Genomic DNA, 24,341 nt, shown 5'->3' with positions numbered 1-24,341 from the left:
ATCATGACCTGAGCTGAAATCAGGAGTTGAATGCTTAACTGACTGAGCCACCCAGGTGCCCTCAATTCTCTTAAAGTCTAAAATTATTTCAAAATTACAAAAAAAAAAAAAAAACCCAAAAACTTCTAAAATACCACAGGCATATTCACTCAAGGTGATCCATACATTCATTAATCAGAAACATGTCAGCTCCAAATCTCAAAACTAAGGACCAAAGTTTAGAAATCATATATTATATAAATTAAACTTTGATATTAAATCAGAAACTGTTTCATAAAAATATTGTTGTCATTTGCTTTTTAAAAAATGCTTGTTTTATAGGAACACATTGGTGATGAGGACTCACAAAACCAATGTTTCTGTCTCTACCACTTGAGTATATATCATTGGATGTCTCTGTGTCCATTTCTTTCTCTGAAAAAAATAGAGATAATAATCATCTGCCCTCTGAGATCTTGCAAGCAATCGTAACAAAGAAAATCAAAGCAATTATAATGAAAACACTTTAAAGCAGCCCTTGCTATCCTCTGTATACTCAGGTTCAATATTCCATTCTGAATTGAATATGTAAAAAAAAAAAAAAGTATTTTCCTCTAAAAGTGAATTATTTTGAAATATGATTACATTTTTCAACAGGTTTCTTTTTATTGAAATTGGATTTTTTTAAACCCCAAACCTTTTCAGTTCTCAAGAGGCTGCCTTTTAATTATATCATCCCCTGATCTGGAGTCTTTCTTATTATTTGTTTAAATGTTATTGTTTGGACTTGAATTGATCGCTTCTGTTCAATTTCAGGGTGAGCATTTGCTGCAACACAGGGTGAATTTTTACTTCTATTGCCTTGAGGACATTCATTGGAAACATCATGTTGCACTTGATGGAGACTCTCCTGATGAAAAGGTTCACAAAAAAAAACAAATTAATTTTTGGTAACAATCAGTGGTACCATCCAATGCATTTTCCCATTTCCTTTACTTTTCATTCTCTTTCTTATTGTGCTCTAGCTTCCTGATTCTCTTCATGGAGAAAATACACTGTAATTTATTTCAAAAGAACTCCTATGGCTGCCTCCTGGTCTTAATTAAAACAGGAACCGTAGTTTATCTGGACTCCTAATCTAGCTACGAATGCTCAACAAAGAGCCTCAGAACCAGAGCTCAAACCACAGAAAAAAAAATCAATCAAGAGGATTCTATCTGTCCTGTTGCTAAAGAGAAATGGGACCCTCTGGCTCTGAGGAGACAATCCGCTATTCCAGTCAACTTCCTTTTCCTTTTTCTTTTTCTTCTCCAATGTTCTTTTCTTGGCTTTTAAATTGTATATTTACGTGTAATATATAATTTTAATTTTATATACACACACACTAATTTGAGATTTGTTTTCTTTGTTGTGTTGTGTCATTTCGACACAAAAGGTGTATTATAAATCCACTTGGAATGGCTAAATTATTTGTGAGTTTATTGTACAACTTTTCACTGCTCTTAGTCTTATTTAGCACCTAGGGGACTTCCTTTATAGTGCATGGAGATTGTAGAAATAAAATGCAGTGTTGTTATGACATTGTTCAGCATTGAATACATCAAGAACAGCCAAGCTGACCTGAAATGGCCAATTTGCCGGGCTCAGTTTGTCAGAGTGTTTTTGCAGGTTGCAAATTATCCGTTCAACTCAGAAAGAGTGTTTTCTCTCACAAATACGTGTTTGGTATCCCTATGCATTATTAACTATATGCCAAGTATTATTCTCCCTAAATTTTAGCTGCAAGACAATCAAATGACCTATGTTTTTGAAGAGTTTTCGATAAAAGGAAGCGACTGTGAATTAAGAATATAAAGTCTAGCCTCTTTTTTTAATGAGTATAATTTATTGTCAGATTGGCTTACATACAACATCCAGTGCTTATCCCAACAAGTGCCCTCCTCAATGCCCATCACCCATTTTTCCTCTCCCCCAGGCCCCATCCACCCTCAGTTTGTCCTCTGTATTTCATAGTCTCTTATGGTTTTCCTCCCTCCATCTCTGTTTGTCTCTATTTTTCCCCTTCCCTTCCCGCATGGTGTTCTGTTCAGTTTCTCAGGATCCACATATGAGTGGAAACATAGAATGTCTGTCCTTCTCTGACTGACTTCTTTCATTCAGCATAATACCTTCCAGTTCTCTACATGTTACTGCAAATGGCAGGATTTCATTCTTCCTCGCTGCCAAATAGTATTCCATTGAATATATAAACCACATCTTTATCCATTCATCAGTTGATGGACATTTAGACTCTTTCCATAATTTGGCTATTGTTGAAAGCACTGCTATAAACATTGGGGTACATGTGCCCCTGTGCATCAGCACTCCTGTATCTCTTGGGTAAATTCCTAGTATTGCTATTGCTGGGTCACAGGGTAGGTCTATTTTTAATTTTTTGAGGAACCTCCACACTGTTTTCCAGAATGGCTGCAACAGTCTGCATTCCCACCAGCAGTGCAAGAGGGTTTCCATTTCTCCACATCCTTGCCAGCATCTGTAGCTTCCTAATTTGTTCCTTTTAGCCACTCTGACCGGTGTGATAGCCTCTTACTATAACAAAGGGAGCACGTTATCATCTCCAGTGCACCCAAGCAGCTCTTAAATTATAATACTCAAGAGAAACGATCACTATTCCACATACACTACCCAGTGTCTACATAAAAGAATGTCTATGGCTAAATGACACAGTAGAAATAGCGCTTGTTGCCTGGAAATTCAGCTTATAATTAAAGACTTGTCTTTATTTTGTTTTCCCTGAAGAGCTAAAACCATCTTCAAAATACAGTAAGGGCCACTCTAAAATGCATATTGCTGGAGAACATTTATGTATCTGAATGAACACTGTCATGAAAACACCCCAGGTGAGGTAGGAGAAATGGTGAAGAAGAATCACAAGAAAAGGAGGAGATGAACATAGAGATTCCAAAAATATGTCCAAGTAAAGCTATCAGTGGCTTCTCAAGTTTTCCTCAGGCCAAAGTTCCTTCATTTCTCAAATGGAGAAATGGAATAGTTTTTCTTTGACTTATAAATATTCTGAGGATGCAGGTTATTTGTGTAATGGCTCCCATTAAGATTCTTTCAATATTTCTTTCTGCTTGATTTTCATATAAGTGTGCCAACAGTACTACAGAAAGCTTCACAAAATTAAAATATTGTTACAGCTAAATGTTACAGGTATTACATTATAATTCATGATAAAAGGTTACTCATTAGTTCAAGTTTCTGTTAGCATAATCTTTCTGCCTTCATGACTAAGAAGTAACAATGTTTTTTGGTTTTCTAATAGTGAGTTAATTGTTCGTTTTCCTAATAGTAGCCCTTAAAAAAATGTAAAGAGTAGAGTGACAATATTGCTGCCTCCCTAGTTAAATAGAATAAGGACAGGGGCGCCTGGGTGGCTCAGTCGGTTGAGCGTCCGACTTTGGCTCAGGTCATGATCTCGCCATTTGTGGGTTTGAGCCCCGCATCAGGCTCTGCTGACAGCTCGGAGCCTGGAGCCTGCTTTGAATTCTGTGTCTCCCTCTCTCTCTGTACCTGCCCCCCTCACACTCTGTCTCTGACTCTTTCCAAAATAAATAAACGTTAAAAAAATTTTTAGTAGAATAAGGACAGAATGGCTACAAAGTTAGAGAAACTGGGTTCCAGATCCATCTTCTGTGTGCATATATGTTATTAATAAAGCAATTTCTTCTTACTGAACTTGTTTCTTAGCTGTAAGGTGGCGAAAATAATAATTAAACCTATCTCTAAGGATGTTGTGAGACTCAAATAGGATAGTATATGTGATCATACGTGAATACATTATTTAAGTGCAGGTTTTATCACCATAATCATCTTCAAATTTTTAAGACTTTGCCTATGAGGATATATGACCGGTACCCACCCATCCACTCCAAAAATACCAAAGGCTCTGAGGTTTTCTATTATTCTTCAGATATTTGCTTGCAATCCATGATACCAGTATAGATCTTTAAATATCCACGTATTATATTAACATTAAAAGCCATTAAAAAGAAGGAATATACTATAACATAGAGATGTCATTGGATATTGAAAGTTTAGGAAACCAAAGGTAACACTTTAATGGAACCTGATGATTTCTGTCTCCTCCTTCTCCTCAGGCATCTTTATGGTAAGATAATCTGGCATATAAGTGAATCCCACCGGCTCACAACTTTGTAAGGTGCTGAAGAGGATGAAGCTCCTTATCCCTGGAAGACCAGTGTGTTTTTTTACGGAATGTCTAAAGGTGTGGACCTGGGGAAAATTTAAAAGGGCTGTGGGGAGAAGATGAGACTGAGTGGGCCCTGGGGTCTAGAGAGAGAAAGTTATATAGGACACTTGTTTCAACAGCTAAGTCTGGAAGAGCTTCTGCATAATCTAAGGGAGCAAGTAATTTAGATTGAACTTCCACATAATCTCCACACTGTACTTTTCTGAGATTTCCCTAACCATCCAATGGAGGTTCTTCTGTAACTGGTCTGAGGAGGACAGAGGTCCAGGGAGGCCTGGAGAAGAGACAGACCTTACCTGTCTCTAATTTTCTCCAGAAAAGCAGTGACCACAAATGTGTCCACCCACACTCCTTGTGAGTTTCACTAGGCAGAAGCACCACCAACCGCGTGTGATCGGCCCCCCTCATATTTTAAACTTGATCTTGAACCGTTCTCCTCTTGACCTACTGTGTTCTAGACATGCCAACCTCCTGTTCCTTCTTAAAAAAACGAGATCCTTCCCATCTCGGAACTTCTACGTTTTCTGTTTTCTCAGCCCCAAACACTCTCTTTCACTATTCTTTACATAGTCTGTTTCTCCTCATTCATGAATTCTAAACAGATACATAGGCAGACTAGAGTCAGATCAGTAGTAGCCCCATGATTAACACCACGTGGTATAAAATAAAGTTGGCATTAACACTGACAAGAGAGGATGGACCGGTAAATAAGTGGTAGTAGGATATTTAGCCATAGAATTTGGAGAAAAATATTAGTTTCTAAAAATAAGTTCAGATGAATTAATACCAATATCCAAAATACACACTTTAGAGAATGGAAAAATATATTTTTAAACTTAGAATCTTCTGAAACCAATACAAATCATAAAATACTTAATTACTCTATAAAAATTAAAATCCTTTTACAAAAAAAGCATAGAAGTTAAAATGTCAGTGGCAGACCTGGAGAAAATATTTGTAACATAGAATTCAACAACCTTTCTTAATGTTCCCCTCAGCTTCTTCCTGATTCTAGGCCCTGACCTACTTGTTTTAGAGCATTTTCTTTAGAAAGCTTGTAAGTGCTTTCTGTGCCCCTTTGAGATATATGTAAATCTTTTTTTTCCAGTATTTTTTTATGGTGGTAAAATACACATAACATCAAATTTGCCATCTTTACTATTTTAAGTGTACGATGAAGTGCTATTAAATATATTCATGATGTTGTGCAACCATCATGATCATCATCATCATATCCAACCCTTTTAATCTTGTGAAGATGAAACTCTGCACCCCAGACACTGACAACCACCATTCTACTTTTTTCTCTAGGATTTTGACTACGCTGAGTACCTCACATAAGTGGGAACGTACAGAATTTGTCTTTTTGTGACTCACTTGTACTTAGCATAATGTCATCAGGTTTTATCCATGTTACAACATATGTCAGAGTGTCCTTACTTTTTAAAGCTGAATAAAATTCCATTGTATGTGTATACACATTTTGCTTATCCTTTCAACTCTTGATGGACACTTGGGCTGCTTCCACATTTTTCGCATTTTGTGAATAATGCTGCTGTGAACATGAGTGTGCAAATATCTCTTCGAGAACCTGATTTCACTTCTTTTGGGTATATACCCAGAAGTGGAATTTTGAACCAGATGTAATTCTATTTTTAACTTTTTAAGGCACCACCATACTGCCTCTCCCTGAGAATACATGGTCACTTTCTAACTTTCCCCATAAATGCAACTGGTTTTGAATGTTCCAGTCTTTAATGTCTGGCTCCCCAAATGGGGGACAGGTAAAGACGATGAGGAAGAAGGGCACTGGCCCTTTAAATCTCCCAGAAGTTCAGTTGGGGTGGGGTGGGGTGGGGGAGCGGGTCATAATTATGGCTGAAATGCAACAATGGCCGCAGCTTTTTTTTTGTCTGTACCTTTGTAACTGGAAGCCGCAGCCCGCAATTAAAGGATAGATCCAACTATTTGGAGAATAGGGTGCATTTTGTACATTCTGGTCCCCACAAGCTGTGTGTATGGAGTGGGTGCATAGCTGTGTGCCATGAGTAGGGCTAGGGCTAGGTAGCTGCTGCAGTGATAAGAGATGGGATTAAGCAAAATAAACCTTGATTTACCAATCATATCTTCCCCTAGAAGTGTCAAGCAATCAGTAGGCTCTAAATTTCCGAAGCAGTTACACAGATAGATTGTGCCAGTGCAGTTATTGTCTAGCTGGTGAGATAGATGCCTGGTGCTTCCTACTCTGCCATCTTCCTATAATCTTCTCTGTAAAAATTTTAAAACATCTCTTGATAGCTTTATGACCCAAGAATACCTTTCTCAAGGACCCAGGAGCTACTTCTTCGAAATGCAATCTTCAAGCGAGACAGAACCCCACGTGTATCTCCAGTTTCTTTGGGAAGGTATGAGTCTCCCTCCTGTCAGAGCTCTATGAGAAAGTTTACTTTCTCCTGGGTAAAGCTAGTTAGTAAACACAGATGACCTGCGTTCTCTGTCTCACCCCCATACTTAGAACTTCCCTGCCCTTCAATTCCACAGAGTTGAGTTCATTCGGAGTTCTGGCCTCTACCCTATTGAAATGGCCTTGAATAAAGTCTTCCTTGTGTGTTTATTTTTGTCTGGTGCAATTTTTGCTTTGACACCAGAAAATGTAAAGAGCTAACACAGGTCAGGGGAAAAAGAAAAAAAGATAGCCAAGTTTTCAGTGGTGAAATAAATAATATATTCACATAAGAAAAATCTAAAATGGTCAAATAAACATATGAAATAATTCTTTAACCAATTTTTATATAAAAAAAACAAATATAACAATAATAAAATGTCAAACTTTAGCCAGTATCCAGGCTTGGCAAGGGCATAAACAGAGGGAAATTCTCATAAATTACTTGTAGGAGTAGATTCTTAGTGTATATGTGTGTGTTTTAGCATCCAACAGCATGATAAATGGTTCTCCACCCCTTCACTTTCAATCTGCAGGTATCCACAGGTTTAAAATGAGTCTCTTGTAGATAGCATGTAGATGCATCTTTTTTTTTGTTTTTGTTTTTAATCTATTCGGATACCCTGTCTTTTGATTGGGCCATTTAGTTCATTTACATTCAGAGTGATTATTGAAAGATACGAACTTAGTTTCACTGTGTTATCTGTAGGTTTTGTGTTTGTGGCAATGTCTCTGGTCCTTTGTAGTCTTTGCTGCTTTCCACTCACAGAGCAGAAGGAAGCAGAGGATCTCCTGCAGGGCTGGTTTAGTGGTCATGAACTCCTTTAGCTTCAGTTTGTCTGGGAAAGACTTTATCTCTCCTTCTATTCTGAACGACACCCTTGTGGGATAAAGGACTCTTGGCTGCATATTTTTCCTATTCAGCACATTGAATATTTCCTGCCAGTCTCTTCTGGCCTGTAAAGTTTCAGTGGACAGGTCTGCTACTACCCTCATGTGTCTACCTTTGTAAGTCAAGACCTGTTTGTCCCTAGCTGCTCTCAGAATTCTCTCTTGATCTTTGTATTTTGCCAGTTTCACTATGATATATCATGGTGTTTACCTGTTTTTGTTGATTTTGAAAGGAGTTCTGTATGCCTCTTAGACTTGGATGTCTCTTTCCTTCCCCAAATTAGGAAAGCTCTCAGCTATAATTTGTTCAAATAAACCTTCTGGCTCATTCTGTCTTCTTTTTCTGGAATGCCTAAGATATGGATGTTATTTCATTTCATTGAATCACTTAGGTCTCTAATTCTCCCCTCAAGGTCTAGTAATTTCCTTTCCTTCTTTTTCAGCTTCATCATTTTCCATAATTTTATCTTCTATTTCACCTATTCTTTCCTCTGCTTCTTCCATCCTTGCTGTCGCTGCACCTAGTTTATTTTACACCTATTTACAACATTTCTTAATTCATCGTGACTATTTCTTAGGTCTTTGATCTCCACAGCAATAGAGTCTCTGCTGTCTTCTATGCTTTTTTCAAATCCAGCTATTAGTCTTAAGATTGTTATTCTAAATTGTTCAGATATATTGTTTATATCTGTTTTGACCAATTCTCTGGCTGTCATTTCTTCCTGGAATTTCTTTTGAAGAGAATTCTTCCATTTTGTCATTTTGGCCTGGTTTGTGTCTTTTATGTGTTTTAATAGCTTGCTATGTATCCTGGACCTGTGAGAACTACTATATTAAAAAGGGGTCATACACTGTCCAGGACCTGGCACTTCAGGAAGTGTTTTTGGAGTGTGTTGCATGCACTCTCTTTTTGCATATTTGGCTGCCCTCTCCCACTGGTCAGTCCTCTGCAAATCTCCTCCTTACTCGTAGTGGTGGATTGTTTGTACCTTCCACCAGGTGTGATTTGATTTGTTCATTGAAATAACCACGGAAAAAAAGAAAGGGGGGGAAACATTATCCCATACAAAGAGAAAGATGAAAGGGGTGAAAACAAAAGACCAGACAGAGAATCAAAGAAACTATAAGGCTTAAGCCAGAGAGAGAGAGAGAGAGAGAGAAATAAAGAAGAAAGATACAGAAAAGGTGTTAAAAGAATAAAAATCCCTGATTAAACAAACAACCAGAACAGAGAAAGAAAAAAAATATATATATATGATATATATATATATCATATATATATGTAAATTAATATATAGATAAATAGATATAGCCTTATATGTAGATATCTATATAAACTTATATATTGATATATAGATATTTATATATAGATACATGTATATATGTGTGTGTGTATATATATATATATATATACAGTGTGTGTGTATATAGATATAGATATATAGATACAGATATAGAAATACAATAAGAATTGATCAAAAATCAAATCAGAAACTATGAGCCTGATTCCAAAGGTTGGGGGGGAAGAGGAGGGTAGAAAGAAACAGAAGGGAAAAGAGAACAGAAGGGAAGAAAATAAAAAGCAAAACCAAATAATATAAACATACAAAACCTCAGACAGTTGTCTGTTGGTGCCTAGGACCGGTGGCTGTGCTGGTCTGGAGGAGGCGAGGCCATCTGGCTTGCTCAGTGTAAATTACCAGGAACAGATGGGCAGGGTTTGGTGTAAGTAGGTCCCACCTCCACTGGGGGCCGCTGTTCTCTTCTCTGAAACCCCACCGTGTTGGTGTTGGGGAGGAAAATGGTGACACTCCAATTTCTCTTCCCCAGACTTGGTGTTTCAAACCAGCTGTTCAGGCAGTCCTCACAGAGTAGTGCAGGTGGTCAGCTTGCCCTGCTCCACTGTCTCCCTCACCACCTAGGCCCTTGGCTGGGATGCAAAATGCACCGTCTTAAAGGATCCCACACCACACAAATCCAGTTCTGGGGTAGCACCACTCCACCCAGTTGACAAGGGGCCTTTGGCTGGCACCTGCAGGGTCTTTTGTCCTTGGGGGGCAATATACCCTCTTCACACAGTACTCAAGGGAGGGGGTCCTATTCTCTCCCTGTGCACCTCCAAGATAACTACCTAGCCCTGGAGCTGGTGCACACACTTGGAAAGCTTTGGTCTGGACAAAGTCTCGCAACCCTGAAAACAATCCTTAGCTGTTGAGGCTGTTTGCAAAGTAGCGACTGGCTCCCTCTGTATTTCTCATCCCCAGTCTGTGGTCCGGAGAGGTTTTTCTCTTGTCCAAATACATCTGAAGGTATCCTCATGTCTAAAATGACTCTCTTGTACACCACAAATAGATGGAAAACCCAATAGACTCCACCAAAAGTCTGCTAGAACTGATACATAAATTCAGCAAAGTCGCAGGATACAAAATTAATGTACAGAAATCAGTTGCATTCTTATACACTAATAATGAAGCAACAGAAAGACAAATAAACAAACTGATCCCATTCACAATTGCACCAAGAATCATAAAATACCTAGGAATAAACCTAACCAAAGATGTACAAGATCTGTATGCTGAAAACTATAGAAAGCTTATGAAGGAAATTGAAGAAGATACAAAGAATTGGAAAAACATTCCGTGCCCATGGATTGGAAGAATAAATATTTTTGAAATGTCAATATTACCCAAAGCAATCTACACATTCAATGCAATCCCAATCAAAATTGCACCAGCATTATTCTCAAAGCTAGAGCAAGCAATCCTAAAATTTGTATGGAACCACGAAAGGCCCCGAATGGCCAAAGTAACTTTGAAGAAGAAGACCAAAGCAGGAGGCATCACAGTCCCAGACTTTAGCCTCTACTACAAAGCTGTAATTATCAAGACAGCATGGTTTTGGCACAAAAACAGACACATAGACCAATGGAATAGAATAGAGACTCCAGAATTGGACCCACAAATGTATGGCCAACTAATCTTTGACAAAGCAGGAAAGAATATCCAATGGAAAAAAAGACGGTTTCTTTAACAAATGGTGCTGGGAGAACTGGACAGCAACATGCAGAAGAATGAAACTAGACCACTTTCTTACACCATTCACAAAGATAAACTCAAAATGGATAAAGGACCTGAATGTGAGACAGGAAACCATCAAAACCCTAGAGGAGAAAGTAGGAAAAAACCCCTCTGACCTCAGCGGCAGCAATTTCTTACTGGACACATCTCCAAAGGCAAGGGAATTAAAAGCAAAAGATGAACTATTGGGACCTCATGAAGATAAAAAGCTTCTGCACTGCAAAGGAAACAATCAACAAAACTAAAAGGCAACCGATGGAATGGGAAAAGATATTTGCAAATGGCATATCGGACAAAGGGCTAGTATAAAATCTATAAATCTATAAAGAACTCACCAAACTCCACACCTGAAAAACAAATAATCCAGTGAAGAAATGGGCAGAAGACATGAATAGACACTTCTCTAAAGAAGACATCCAGATGGCCAACAGGCACATGAGAAGATGCTCAACATCACTCCTCATCAGGGAACTACAAATCAAAACCACACTCAGATATCACCTCACGCCAGTCAGAGTGGCTAAAATGAACAACTCAGGGGACTATAGATGCTGGAGAGGATGTGGAGAAACCAGAACCCTCTTGCACTGTTGGTGGGAATGCAAACTGGTTCAGCTGCTCTGGAAAACAGTGTGGAGGTTCCTCAAAAAATTAAAAATATATCTACCCTATGACCCAGCAATAGCACTGCTAGGAATTTACCCAAGGGATATAGGAGTGCTGATTCATAGGGACACTTGTACCCCAATGTTTATAGCAGCACTTTCAACAATAGCCAAATTATGGAAAGAGCCTAAATGTCCATCAACTGACGAATGGATAAAGAAGATGTGGATTATATATATAATGGAATACTACTTGGCAATGAGAAAGAATGAAATCTGGCCATTTGTAGCAACGTGGATGGAACTGGAGAGTGTTATGCTAGGTGAAATAAGTCAGACAGAGAAAGACAGATACCATACATTTTCACTTATATGTGGGTGCTGAGAAACTCAACAGAAGACCAGAGGGGAGGATAAGGGGGGAAAAAAAGTTACAGAGAGGGAAGCAGGCAAACCATAAGAGACTCTTAAATCCTGAGAATAAACTGAGGGTTGAAGGGGGGTGGGAGGGAGGGGAGGGTGGGTGATGGGTATTGAGGAGGGCGCCTTTTGGGATGAGCACTGGGTGTTGTATGGAAACTAATTTGACAATAAATTACATTAAAAAAAAAAAAACAAATACAGTACCACACTTCCACAGCTTCTCTTTCTCCTCCTTTTGTCTCTCCACCACAGGGGTTCCTCCCCGTTGCCACCCCTCCCCATGTCTATACCGTCCATTTTCTCTCCCAGTTCGCATATATGCACCCAGCTGTGCCACCAAGCTGTCTCTTTCCACCTGCGGAGATTTTTCTGTCACTCTGCAGCCTGTATTCTTGGTATTCCAAGTGTTCTGACCTCAATATAGCTGTGTTTGAGGGACAAGGGAAATTCTAGTCCCCCTAATTCTCTTCTGTCTTTACTTCTTTTGCTATATGCGTGTTTTTAAAGACTGGTTAGTATCCATTGAAATTTAAAATGGGCATGACTTTTTGTCCCAGGAAATAGAATTTCTAGTTATTTGTCATAAAGAATTTCTTGCTAATTAACTATTTAAAAGAATAATAAAAATAAATTTTTAATGAGAAATTACTTAGATTTTAATGATGAAAATTAAGTTTCAGAAGGAAAGTCTTTCCTAAATGGAGAAATGCCTAAACAGAAATGCAGTACACAAAATGTTAACCATGGTAGATTTAAGGAATTAATTTTTATTATATTCTTTGTATATATTTTTATTTTTTCCTTAATTTATCCTACAGTCAAAAACATTAATAAATCGAGCAAAAGTATACCATTAAAAATTGCTGATAGTATTGTCTTATATCAAAATGTAAACCCTCACTTTGGTACAGACCGTTGACCATTACTCTACAGTAACCTCCCAGAAATGAATGGTTTCTCTGAGTGATTTAACATCTTAAATGTGACACTTGAAAAACAAGATGTCCCATCCACTTTCTTTACCTCACGTCTGGGGCAACAGAGACAAAGAGGAAGAACGTACCTTCAAAATAGTGTTCAACCTTATTTTTGCATCAGGATCATTGCTTAAAAAGATTCCCCAATCTCACCTTTGCTTCTTCTCCTTTTGAAGCCTGTTATTGCTGGCTGGGAAGCTGCCCACCAGCACGTACAAGCTCAGCATTCAGAAATACGTAGCATCTTTCTAAATATTGCAGGTACATCTGATGAAGGGTGGGTGTTTGTTTCATCTTTGGCATGTGCTGACTTTCATCTGCTTCTCTCTCCTGAGGCGTAGGGATGCCTGCAGCCTGGAAAGCACAAGGCACATGGTGGACACCCTGATAAATATTAAATGATGATGATGGTAATGACAGAGCAGCGCCCCGTCTTTGCAGCTGTGTAATTCCTCCCTTACATTGTGTGCCTCCTCAGACAGCTGTCACATCCTTGCTTTCAGAGACAGAGATTCCTTGCCAAATTAAAGCTTGAGAGGAACACATTACATCCTCACGTCATTGTGGAAGTGTGAGATGTGGATGCCTATAGCCATCCACGTCACTCAGAGACACATCTATTTGATAAATACTGTCTCAAGAGCCAATTCAGATCGACTAGCTGGCCAATTCAATCAATCGTACAGATACCTGATCCAGAGAGTTTATATGATGCCCAAACTGCTGGCCAATTCCAGGGGGGGAAAGAGCCCAGCCCATCTGAGACTTTTCAGGACGTTTTAGTTACTAGTATTAATTTAATAATCATGCATTGTTAGCTAAGCTTTTTTAGACATGCTATTTAATGAATTTATTTAGCAAGGGCCTGAGTATATGTTATTGTCAATACCAGCATTGATTTTTAAGGAATTAAGGAATACTGCTGAGACCTACAATTTGCTTGATATCACATTAAGTACTTTTCGTGTATTTTCTTGTTTAATACTCAAGCAAAACACCCCAGAGGTAGATACCAATACTGTACTTTTGTACACTTGGAAAAACTGGGGCCAAGAAAATGTTAAGTGGTTTGCCTTGGGTCACATGTAAGTAGGAGCAGTCCAGTTCAGTTCCCCATGATTCCATAGTCTTCATAAGTTTTGGGGGAATACTTTTAGATGGAAAGAACACCTTCACGATAATATCCATTCACTTATATGTTTTTAAATTGTGTACGAAGTATCTTTTGTTCAAAGTCTAATAAGAAATAAGCCTAGCCAAAGAAAAATTTCAAGCTCATGTGCTTCAAGCTAGCAATTCTACCTCTTCCAACCATTTTTAAAGTGGCAATTCTATTCAAATTACAGTAAAACTACAGATAAGAAAATGCCCATGTGCAATAATAAAGGGGTGGTTTAAAATTACAGAATGGGATATTCTTCAACTATTAAAATTGAGTATTATAAAGACTAATAGACTCAAAATGCTGACTATACAACAGAAAATAAGAAACAGAACATTGCTGTATAAGCTGGCTGACAGCATAATAAAAAAAAATGAATAGGAAGTAAAACTAAAAATCTACAACGAAATGTGTATTAAGATTATGGGTGTGTTAAGATTATGGGTATATTTCCTTTTTGTTTCAGTAGTTTCTAAAAATGTGTTATGTTAATTTTATAATGGAAAACATTTAAAAAAGAGATCCACTATCAAATCAGATTCTTTATTCTAAATGGTGGTCATATTAAATTATGATAATGAATGTTTTAGTTAATCATGTATATATTTTTTCTTTCTCAAATAGTTAATTCAGCAAAAAGAACAATTCTGATGTATCAAAAGATTTTTTAAAAAAACATACTTTGCTAACTCACTGACCAGATTTGTTTGTATAACGTATTTTCTTTGATCACACATTTCCAAATATGCTTACTACAAATTTATTTTTTTAAAGGAATAAAATTTTAGGAATTTTTATTATGATTTATGCAATTTCTGATTTACATGGTTTACCAGTGCTTTATGTTTTAATTAACTCACCATCACTAGCACATTGAAATTATATTTTAGACCACTAATTGAAAAAAGTTGTCAATTTCTGCACTTAGTCATGCAGCTATAAATTTCATTGTCTCCTTCATGAGATTAAGGAGTGTCCAATTATGGCAATGATTTTAATCCATGAATTCATGAGGCATTTCTTAAGCTTTCCTTAGTTTCTACTAAATTGCATAATAAACTAGATTGTAAAGGCAAGCCACATCATGAAGAAAAATAATTATCGCCTTGTCTTGAGAATGGAAACATTTTCGTGTAAAAGCTCCTTATGATGGGAAGTGGGGAGGGCCTGCTGTGAATCCTTGGCCTGCAAAGTCAGGCCCCCAGATAAGTGCCCTGAAAGTTAATAGGGCAGGCAACAGAGAACAGACAGGTCTTTGTGAAGAAAAGGGGCTGTCAAAATTCCATCTTTGCCATAAATAATTTTTTTTAAGAATGTTTAATTCTATCTTTAAATGCTTGCAACTTCTGATATTAATTCCTGTCTAAAACAACACCTACACGAAAGCCTTTAAGCTAGAGTCACTTATTTAAATTAAGCACTTAGACTATGCAAGAAACTATTTTATTATTCAAACTGGAAAAATAAATTCTATTCTTGACTTCCCAGGAATAGATGAGCTCTTTCTATTTGTCCATCTATCTATCTATCTATCTATCCATCTATCCATCTCTCTAGTTGCTATTTTACTTCTGAGTGTTCTCTTACTTTCCCCATTTATATATTGGGGAAAAAAGCATATTCCTTCTTTAAATACCAAAAAGTCATAATATTTTGTGTAATGGGAATTATTTATCTTCAACCTTCAAGCTACCAATTTCTTTAAAAAAAGAACTTAAAAAAATGTTTACATTAAGTCATTTGCTCAGCTGCAAATGCCAAAACAAGGATTCAAGTGTATTTCAGTTGTTTCATCTCATAGTCCTTACAATACTCTTAGAAAGAGGTACTGTCTTTTGAGAATGGTTTTGTGGGAAAAACAATCTTGCTTTGCCATTCTGAGGTTTGACTATTAGCATAAATATTGCTATGAAAAAAATTAATAGAAGCTGAATGCTTTATAAACATAGTGGATGGATTTATCATTCTATTCAGCGATGATCGTTTATACTACCCCACTGCTGATTTAAAATGCAATGGTTGAGATGTAGGCAAAGACAAAATTGAGTTATATCAAGGTGCTGTGTGTCACTGTGCTGGCCAGGGTATCTAATGTAATTTGTCTGTTATAGTGTTTGTGAAATGTTCCATCTGGCACAATATGCCTCTAAGACAGAAGGTGTTGGCATATTAAAGATGCAAGCATCTCACATATGACTATTTACCCATTTATTATTTCAGCAGAAAGGAAGACAACCTTTAGAAAACAGTGAAGAGATTAGCAAACACAGACATTTGATTCAGATATAAATTTGAGGACTACTGCATTCACAATACATCAAGATATTTCAAAGGGGATTTTGTTTGGAAGCTAAAAACAAATAAATCCCAGAGATTTTTGTTCTTTTTGTGCATGGAAATTATACTTTTTACTTTGCTTGGCTGGTTTTCATTTTAAGAGAAAGGGATTTTTAATTTTTTTTTAAATCTTTATTTTTGAGAGAGAGAGAGAGACAGAGTGTGAGCAGGGGAGGAACAGAGAGAGGGAGGCACATATCAGGCTCCAGGCTCTGGGTTGTCAGCACAAGAGCCCGACATGGAACTCCAACTCATGAACCGCAAGTTCATGACCTGAGCCAAAGTCAGAAGCTTAACCAACGGAGCCACCCAGGTGCTCCAGAGAGAAAGGGATTTTTTCAAAGAAAACTTGTAATGTCACAACAAGGCATGATATGTTAACAGGGCAAATTTTCAGGCAAAGGCCAAGAAAGAAAAACACTGCATTACACATCTAGCTCTTTCATTAAAAACGAAAGAATCACTGATGGCCGTTGATTACATTCCATGGATCTTTTAACAAATTGCAGTGAATGCTATCTTACCATGCATCACTGCTGCCAATTAACTTGGCACTTTTTGAAAATAATAAGTTTCAGAATGGGAATATATACAACTGAAAGGAGGGGACGCCGACATTCGATTGAAGGAGAGAAGAATGGGGTGTGCTATTTTACATACTGGGAATAACAGACGTGTTGAAACTAAAAGGACATTCACATCCTCTATCATATTGACTTGTAACGATCAATATTTGAGAGAAAATTATGTAGGAGATACCCAACCTGGCATCTCACACCCATCATCACCTCATTTAATCTTCAACACAAGTCTTATGAGGATGCTGTTATTATCCCATTTTGTCTATGAGGAAATCGAAGTTAAAAGAAGTTAAGCAATTACTCAAGCTTGGCTTTACCCCAAGGACGATCTGACTCCAAATCCTGTGTCCTTTCGATGGAGATTCCCTGACCTGGAATATTCCAGAGAGAAGTCCCCCTATGGGAGTATTGTGATAATGCACAATTAAAATTACGCTAAATCCCATTAGAAGCTCTATGGTTGCCTTTCACGGTTTATTCCATTTTCCTTCCCTTAGGTGAGATTTGGAGAATTCATCAAACACAAATCTGGCTGAAATGCAGCCCAGCAGACCTACACTTCCTGCACTTCTTTTCTGTCTGAACCTCAATGCCTCTGCACCTGGAGGTTGCACTTCTGTGTCTTTTTATAACATAAAACAAAACATTTTCCATATTGACTTCCTTTTCCTCTCTGCCAAAGTGCTGTTCCTTTTAAACATTTCCATTGTTGACAAAACCCCCTTCTGACAAGAAAGTTGGCCTTCTCCCTCCTTTTGGGTGTTTCATGTCTTTTTTACTATCAACTCCTGCCATTTCTGACCCAGTACATTTCACAGAAAAGTAGCTGCTTTTTCAGACCTACACTAAAAGGGAAACACTTTTAATTTCAGATATTTTTGTTAAGTGCCTTCTTTTCCTTGTAGGTCCTTCCTTGACATCAATCATCCTCCTGTCTGTGACACACCAGGTCTCACTCTATAAGAACAATAAGAAAAATACCTTATACAATCAGAACCATACTCCTTAGACACTATTGCCTTAATCTACTTCTCTGAAATAATAGTTTCAACTGCCTCTCAAATCAAACGAAAATTCCATGACATGGCCTTTCAATTTCTTCACAAACTGATAAATTAACCCCACCATTCTATATTGGCTATATTAATATCTCCACGTATAAATTGTTTGATCTTCTGCAAGATAAACCCTACCTGCCTTTTCCTGAACAATATGTATATATTGATGTATACATACACATTTACCTATGTACCATGGTATATAGATGTGTGTATATGTTTTACATTATTATGTAATAATCTTTCTAATGTAGGTATTCATGGTGTGGAAATCCTTATTACTGTCAACCTCAGTGTTAATATTAGCTAATAATTATTAGTTTTACCTTCTACTGAATTTTATGTAGGTTGAGTCAGAATGTACATTGTTTTATATCTGACTTCTTTCTCTTAATGCTTTTGAGATACACTCATGTTTTACATACATCATTTGTTCATTTTATTTATGGCTGAGGAGTGGTCCATTGTGTGAATATAGCACAATTTCTTTATTCATTCATCTGTTGATGGATATTTGGATTTTTCCAGTTATTTTAGATTATTAAAAACCTTTGTGAACATAGGTTTTTCTCACTGAATTAAAAAAATGACCGGAAAAGTTACTTTGCTCTTTGACTTTCTTCCCACCAGGAACTCAGGTTTAACCTCTCCTTATTAAGCTATCTTCTTCTGCTAGATTTCAATTACCATGAGGAAAAGGATTATATCCTTTTATCCAGCACATGACACATGTAATATCTTCCAGTAAGTATTAGATGAATTAAACATTGTCAGACTGCTGTTTAAGATAGTTTCTCCAAGAATCCTGTTTTGATACACAAAACCAACCTCTTAGCACTCATGAACATCCTTCTATATTCTGTCCTTTCTGTGACTTTTGTCTGAGGTTCTCGGGGTTTGTATGTTTCTCTTGACCTTCTTAGATATCCTGGTTTGTATTTCCTTTGTGACTCTCAGGGACAGCCACACGGCCATTGCCCTCTAAATATGGGTGGCTGGTTCATCAGCCTAATCCCGAAATGTAACACACACACACACACATGCACGCGCACACACACACTAGAAACTCTAGGCTGAAGACTCACCTCAGGGAAGAAATCTGGAATAACTGTTCATCCAGATTCATCTCTTTGTGAAATTATCTCCCTGAAGGAAAAGGGTAAAATATGAGGGAGCAGGGAAAAGTTCAATCAGGATCTGCATTGCCAGTGCAAAGCCAACATAGGGCCCGAACCCACAAACCATGAGGTCGTGACCTGAGACAAAATCAAGAATTGGACACTCAACTGACTGAGCCACCAGGCACCCCAGAACACACAAATAGTTCTTAAATTTTAGTGTGCGAAAGTGCCAGGAGATGTGTGGAAAATTCATATTCCCAAGGCTTACGTTCAAGTATTCTAAGTAAGTAACTATGGGACAGTAACTATGGGACAGTACATTTTAAATAAATGTACCAGGTGACTCAGAGACAGATTTGTAAACTTTTGCTGCCCAAAGTGCGGTCCTTGAAACAGCAACATCAGCATCATCTGCAAGCCTTATTAGAAATGTAGTATCTTGGGGTCCTCTCTAAACCTTCATTATCAGAATGTACATTGTAAGAAAATTCCGAGATGATTCCAGTGCTTCAGGTACACAGCACACTGTGAGAAATGCTGGCTATACAAACCAAGTAGGGATGGTGATCCCTCTGACTGTTGGTTATTTTTCCCTAGAAGATTCTAATTACATGGTAGCAAAATATAAAAACAGAAACAGACCACATTTAGCGTTTGTTAAGCACTCACCGTGTGCCAACCCCACTCTGTATGGTTCCCGTGATGCTTTTATTTCACAGTTCTGATAACTGGGAAGTATTGCAGGCTGTAAGAGAGAGCACATCCTTGGGGGACTAGACAGTCCTGGGTTTGAATCTCGATGTTTTTTTTACCTGCTAAGAACATAACCTTGGCATGCTTTGTAATGTTTCTAATTATTAGCATGGCTCCTTTAGACATAATGCTCCACTGCAGCTTTTGGTGAGAAGTAAAAGACCCCCAAGTGACGTAGAGCTTGTTAAGTAGTTGGTTCTCTCATTTCTGGACATAAATAAAATGTATGTACACTCCCCATTTCCCTGACCTCCATGCAGTGCCGATCTGTTATAATTCTATTTGTTCTTTTAATAGTTCACTTCAAATTTAAATATGTTTATTTTCATCACAGTAAATTTTTTCACATGTTCAGGGTGCATTTTTTCTCTCATTCAGTCAAAGAACATTCGATCATTCTGCCCTGCCTTTAGAGTATTAAAAAGAATGAGAGATAACTTGACAAAATAATTCTGAGACCACAATTCCACAGTGACTGACGTGTAATAATATTATATAGCACTAACTCAGCCATTGTTCCAAATATATATTGTGTACCTTCCAAACTAGACGGAGGCAGATACGGAGTCTCTTTTCATTAGTCATCTTGCTGCAACAAGTCATAAGTGTGAAAGGCAGCAACAGGACTGTACTCACATCTTTAGGATATGAAAGTTATTAAGAACTTGAATCTGAATCAATGCGTAAAGAACCATGTACATAATTAAATTATTTGCTAATATGACTCTGAAATTTCCATGACCACCTGCCCTCCTTCTTGCAGGAAACCAAGTTATATTTCTTACAATCTGGGGCTCTGTTCATACATCTGTTGTTGAAACTATTTATCTCACTTAAGACAGAGACCGTAACTTACGTGTTTTTCTGCAGCAAGTAACATTCTACCTGGTACAGAAAAAGTCCTCAAGAGGTATTTGTTGGACTGAACTAACCACAGGAAGACAAGATATAGGAATTGAGATTTCCTGACTCAAAAAAGAAAAATGCAGTATTGAAATATATGATTCCTCTCTATCACAGCTTTATGACATATAGAAATAGTTTATTAATATTGAAGGATTATTCTTCATTTCTACTAAGGATAAAATGGTTTTACCGTTACCCATAGAAGAATTTTCATGAATTGAATAAGCACCTTCTGACCAAAACATGTGAGACAATAGAACACATCCACTAGAGAGATCAGAGAACCTTGTTTCAGAGTTAAAACAAAAATAAAAACACATATATACATATGCGTGTACACACACATATATAAAGGTAGTTTAGGCAGAGTGTAATATTTTCTGGAGAACAATGAAATGAGTGATTTCTCTTAAAATGATACTAAAATACATACTGAAATAATTTGGAAAATTAAATATATAAAATTATTTGTGCCCCCCTACACCCCAATCATAGACCACCAGAGACAGCCACTGGACCAAGTTGTGTCTTCATAGTGTTTAATTACACACTGTGAAATCTCAAATTCTATTCATGGCCCAATTCCTTCTTCTCTTCATTACTATCTTGTCTTACTCATGATATGATCCCTGCCATTATCTGTGACATATGGTATTGGTTTGTTGTAAATTTGAAACTCAAAAATGTCATTTACAATGGCATAAGAAAAATGAAAGCTTGTAAGAATGAACGTAACAAAATATATGTGAGACCATTAGCTAAAATTTGCATAGTTTTCCTGAGATATTTAAAAGTAATGTTTTACAGTAGACAAACCCAATATAGTAAAATTGTCAATTTTTTTTCAAATTGATCTATAGATCTGATAAAATTGCAAAGCAAACTCTCACTAGTATATTTCAAAGAATTTGACAAACTTATTCTAGATTTATGGGATAGAAAAGAGCTAAGAAAAGTCAAGACACTGATGAAGAAGAATCATCAGGTAAGATTTTTAATAGTAATTAAAACAGTGTGGTATTGGCACAGAATTGACCAAAGGGACAGAGAGCAACCAGAAACAGACTCAAACATGGAAACCTATTTTATGATGTGGCTAGTAATGAAAATCAGTGAGAAAATGTTAAAATATTCAAAGCATAGTGCCGGAACAATTTTTTTTTTAGTTGAAGTGTAGTTGACATAGAATATTGTATTAGTTTCAGGCATACAACAAAGTGATTCAACATTTATACACACAACAAAGTGGTCACCACACTAAATCTAGCTACAATCGAACACCATACAAAATGGTTTGACTATTATTAACCGTAGTCTCTATGCTGTACATTGCATCCGTGTCTTATTTATTTTATAACTGGAATTTTACACCTTTTAACCGCCTTACCCTATTTCGCCTCCCTCTCCTGGCAACTACCAGATTGCTGTCTATTATCTATGCATCTGTTTCTGTTTTGTTTTATTTCTTTTGCCTTTTAAATTCTACATATAAGTGAAATTGTATGGTATTATTAATAACAAATTTGTTACAAAGCTGTTATAAATGAAAAGCACTGTATTATTTGTATGGCAGAAAAATTAAAATATATTCCTAATATTATATGCAAAAAATAATTTCAGCTTAATCAAAGACAGACTTAAAAAGGCAAATTTTTTAAACTTTTAGAATAAACTATAGGATAATTGTTGTTCAACTCTGAATGTTATAGGACTTACTAAACAATATATGACAAGGCATAAAGGACACAAAGAGAAATATTGAGAAAATTGATGATAATAATATTATGAATGTCTGCTCATTAGAGTACAGTATTTAGAGAATATAAAGAAAACCCATTTAATAGGAGAAGACATTTGCAACATATTAACTGACAAAATTTACAATCACTACAAATCAGTAGGAACATGTAGAAATAATTTCTTTCAATGTGCATAAGACTTGAACAAGCTCTTTAGAAAAGAACAAATACAAGTTACCATTAAATATCTGGAAAGATGTGTGACCTCATTGGTAATTAGAACAATACAGGAAAATCCACAATAAATGACCATGTCACAGACGCAAAATTAGCAAAAGCTAAAAATTCTGGAATAATTAGTGTCGGCGAGCATGTAGAGCAATGGGAAGTCCTATATCTTATCGATTGAAAATTTGCTCAATTTCTAGTCCAGCATCTGTCAAAAAGAAGCTATTCCACAGAGACACCAGGAGATATGTATAAGAATCTGTAACATTGCTGTTCATAACAAGAGGAAGAAAAAACACCTAGAAATTGTTCCACAGTAAAATGGATATAGAAAGCATGGGATAGTCACAAAGAGAATACCATAATGAAACTCAATCATAGGCAGCTACTTTATCAGCAAACAAATAAAAAACAGTTGTTATAGAGGATGATGCCATTATTCTATTTATGTAAAGTTTAAAAAAATGCAACTAGGGAATTTATTCAAAGATGCATATATGTGCAGAAAACTATTAAGAGTGAATCATTAGCACAACACTCAGAAAAAGGAACTCTGTTGATGGGAGAGGTAGAGGGCAAGACTGGGAAATGACTCAGGTTTTCACTGGTGTTGGTAACGGTCTAATGCATGGAGGATACTTTGATGTCTATTCTTGGTAGTATATCCATTGTATACACTCTTGTGAGACATATTGCACATTTTTAAAATTCCTTTTTAAAAATGCACAGAAGTCAGATGCTATTTGGATGCAAAAATCCCCTGACAACTATTGGAGTCGTTTAGGGAAGAGATGGTGGCGTCCTGTCTCGGTGGAGACAGAAAAGAATCATTGACTAGAGGGGTTTGTAAAGTGCATTCCTTCCAATTAACAGTATTTGTTGGGTCCACAACTTAACATTGTGATCGACTGAAACGAGTTTTCAAACTTGATTCCTAGTTTGGGGCGCCTGGGTGGCTCAGTTGTTTGAGTGACCCACTTCAGCTCAGGCCATGATCTCACGGTTCATGGGTTCGAGCTCCATGATTCGGATCCTCTGACCCCTTCTCTCTCTGCCCCTATCCCGTTCATGCATGCTGTCTCTCAAAAATAAATAGACATTAAAAAAAAAAAAAGAATTATTGCTAGTTTATTCCTTGTCCAACTTAGTGGATGTCGGAACCATTTGTAGAAAAAGGAAACACTAAAGTTGGTTTAGGAAAGGATTTTTTACTCTTATAGCTCAGATAACTTGGACTAAATATATATTTCGCTCAGTGAAAGTTTGCTAAAGAAATGAGATTAAAGTTTTGGAGCCAATGTGATCTCATCTAGCTGGAATTTCCAATCTTAATAATTTTATTATCTTGAAATACTTTTGTATGCAGTCCACAGGGTGTGCTTGTTTGCCTGTGCACCCAGACATATGCTTGATGGTTGTGCCACTTACCGCTGTATTTCTTCTCAGTAACAAATCCGCTCTTTGTTGCCCTGCTTTGTGATACTATAGCTGGACCCTGGAAACATTTCTTCTTTGCAGCTGGAACAAGATTAAGCTTTGTAAGTTGATGGCACTGGAGGAACACTACAGGAGGAAGTGACTTCTTTTCTTCTAGTGTACTTTCCCCTGCTCTTGCAGCCCTTGGCGGACATGCAAAACACTCGTTTACACTCCCCTGCAAATGAATTTCAGTGGTTGCCCAGAGGGTAGTTTCCCAGAGTATTGTAGTGGTGCCCCTAGAAGCAGCTTTTCAGTGGTTCTCACCAGCACGGTACTTGGTACTTTCCTGCCTTCCAGCCCTATCTG

At 37.1% G+C, this 24,341-nt stretch overlaps 1 long non-coding RNA gene across 1 annotated transcript in view; it reads left to right on the top strand.

Moving 5' to 3' along the window:
• The first annotated feature begins 793 nt into the window (after window positions 1–793).
• LOC147577130 (uncharacterized) overlaps window positions 794–24,341 on the top strand; it is a 189,580-nt gene continuing 166,032 nt past the window's right edge. Inside the window, exons 1-4 of the long non-coding RNA XR_015255755.1 lie at window positions 794–900; window positions 4,143–4,270; window positions 6,554–6,660; window positions 21,450–21,574. This is a non-coding gene — a long non-coding RNA (uncharacterized LOC147577130). The remainder of the gene's footprint in view (window positions 901–4,142; window positions 4,271–6,553; window positions 6,661–21,449; window positions 21,575–24,341) is intronic.

Source organism: Puma concolor, chromosome C2 (genome assembly GCF_028749965.1).
Source record: "Puma concolor isolate L17-30 chromosome C2, mPumCon1.1.hap2, whole genome shotgun sequence".
Taxonomy (NCBI): Eukaryota; Metazoa; Chordata; class Mammalia; order Carnivora; family Felidae; genus Puma; species Puma concolor.
The sequence above is the reverse complement of the archived record's forward strand: the minus strand, read 5'-3'. Positions and strand labels throughout refer to the sequence as shown.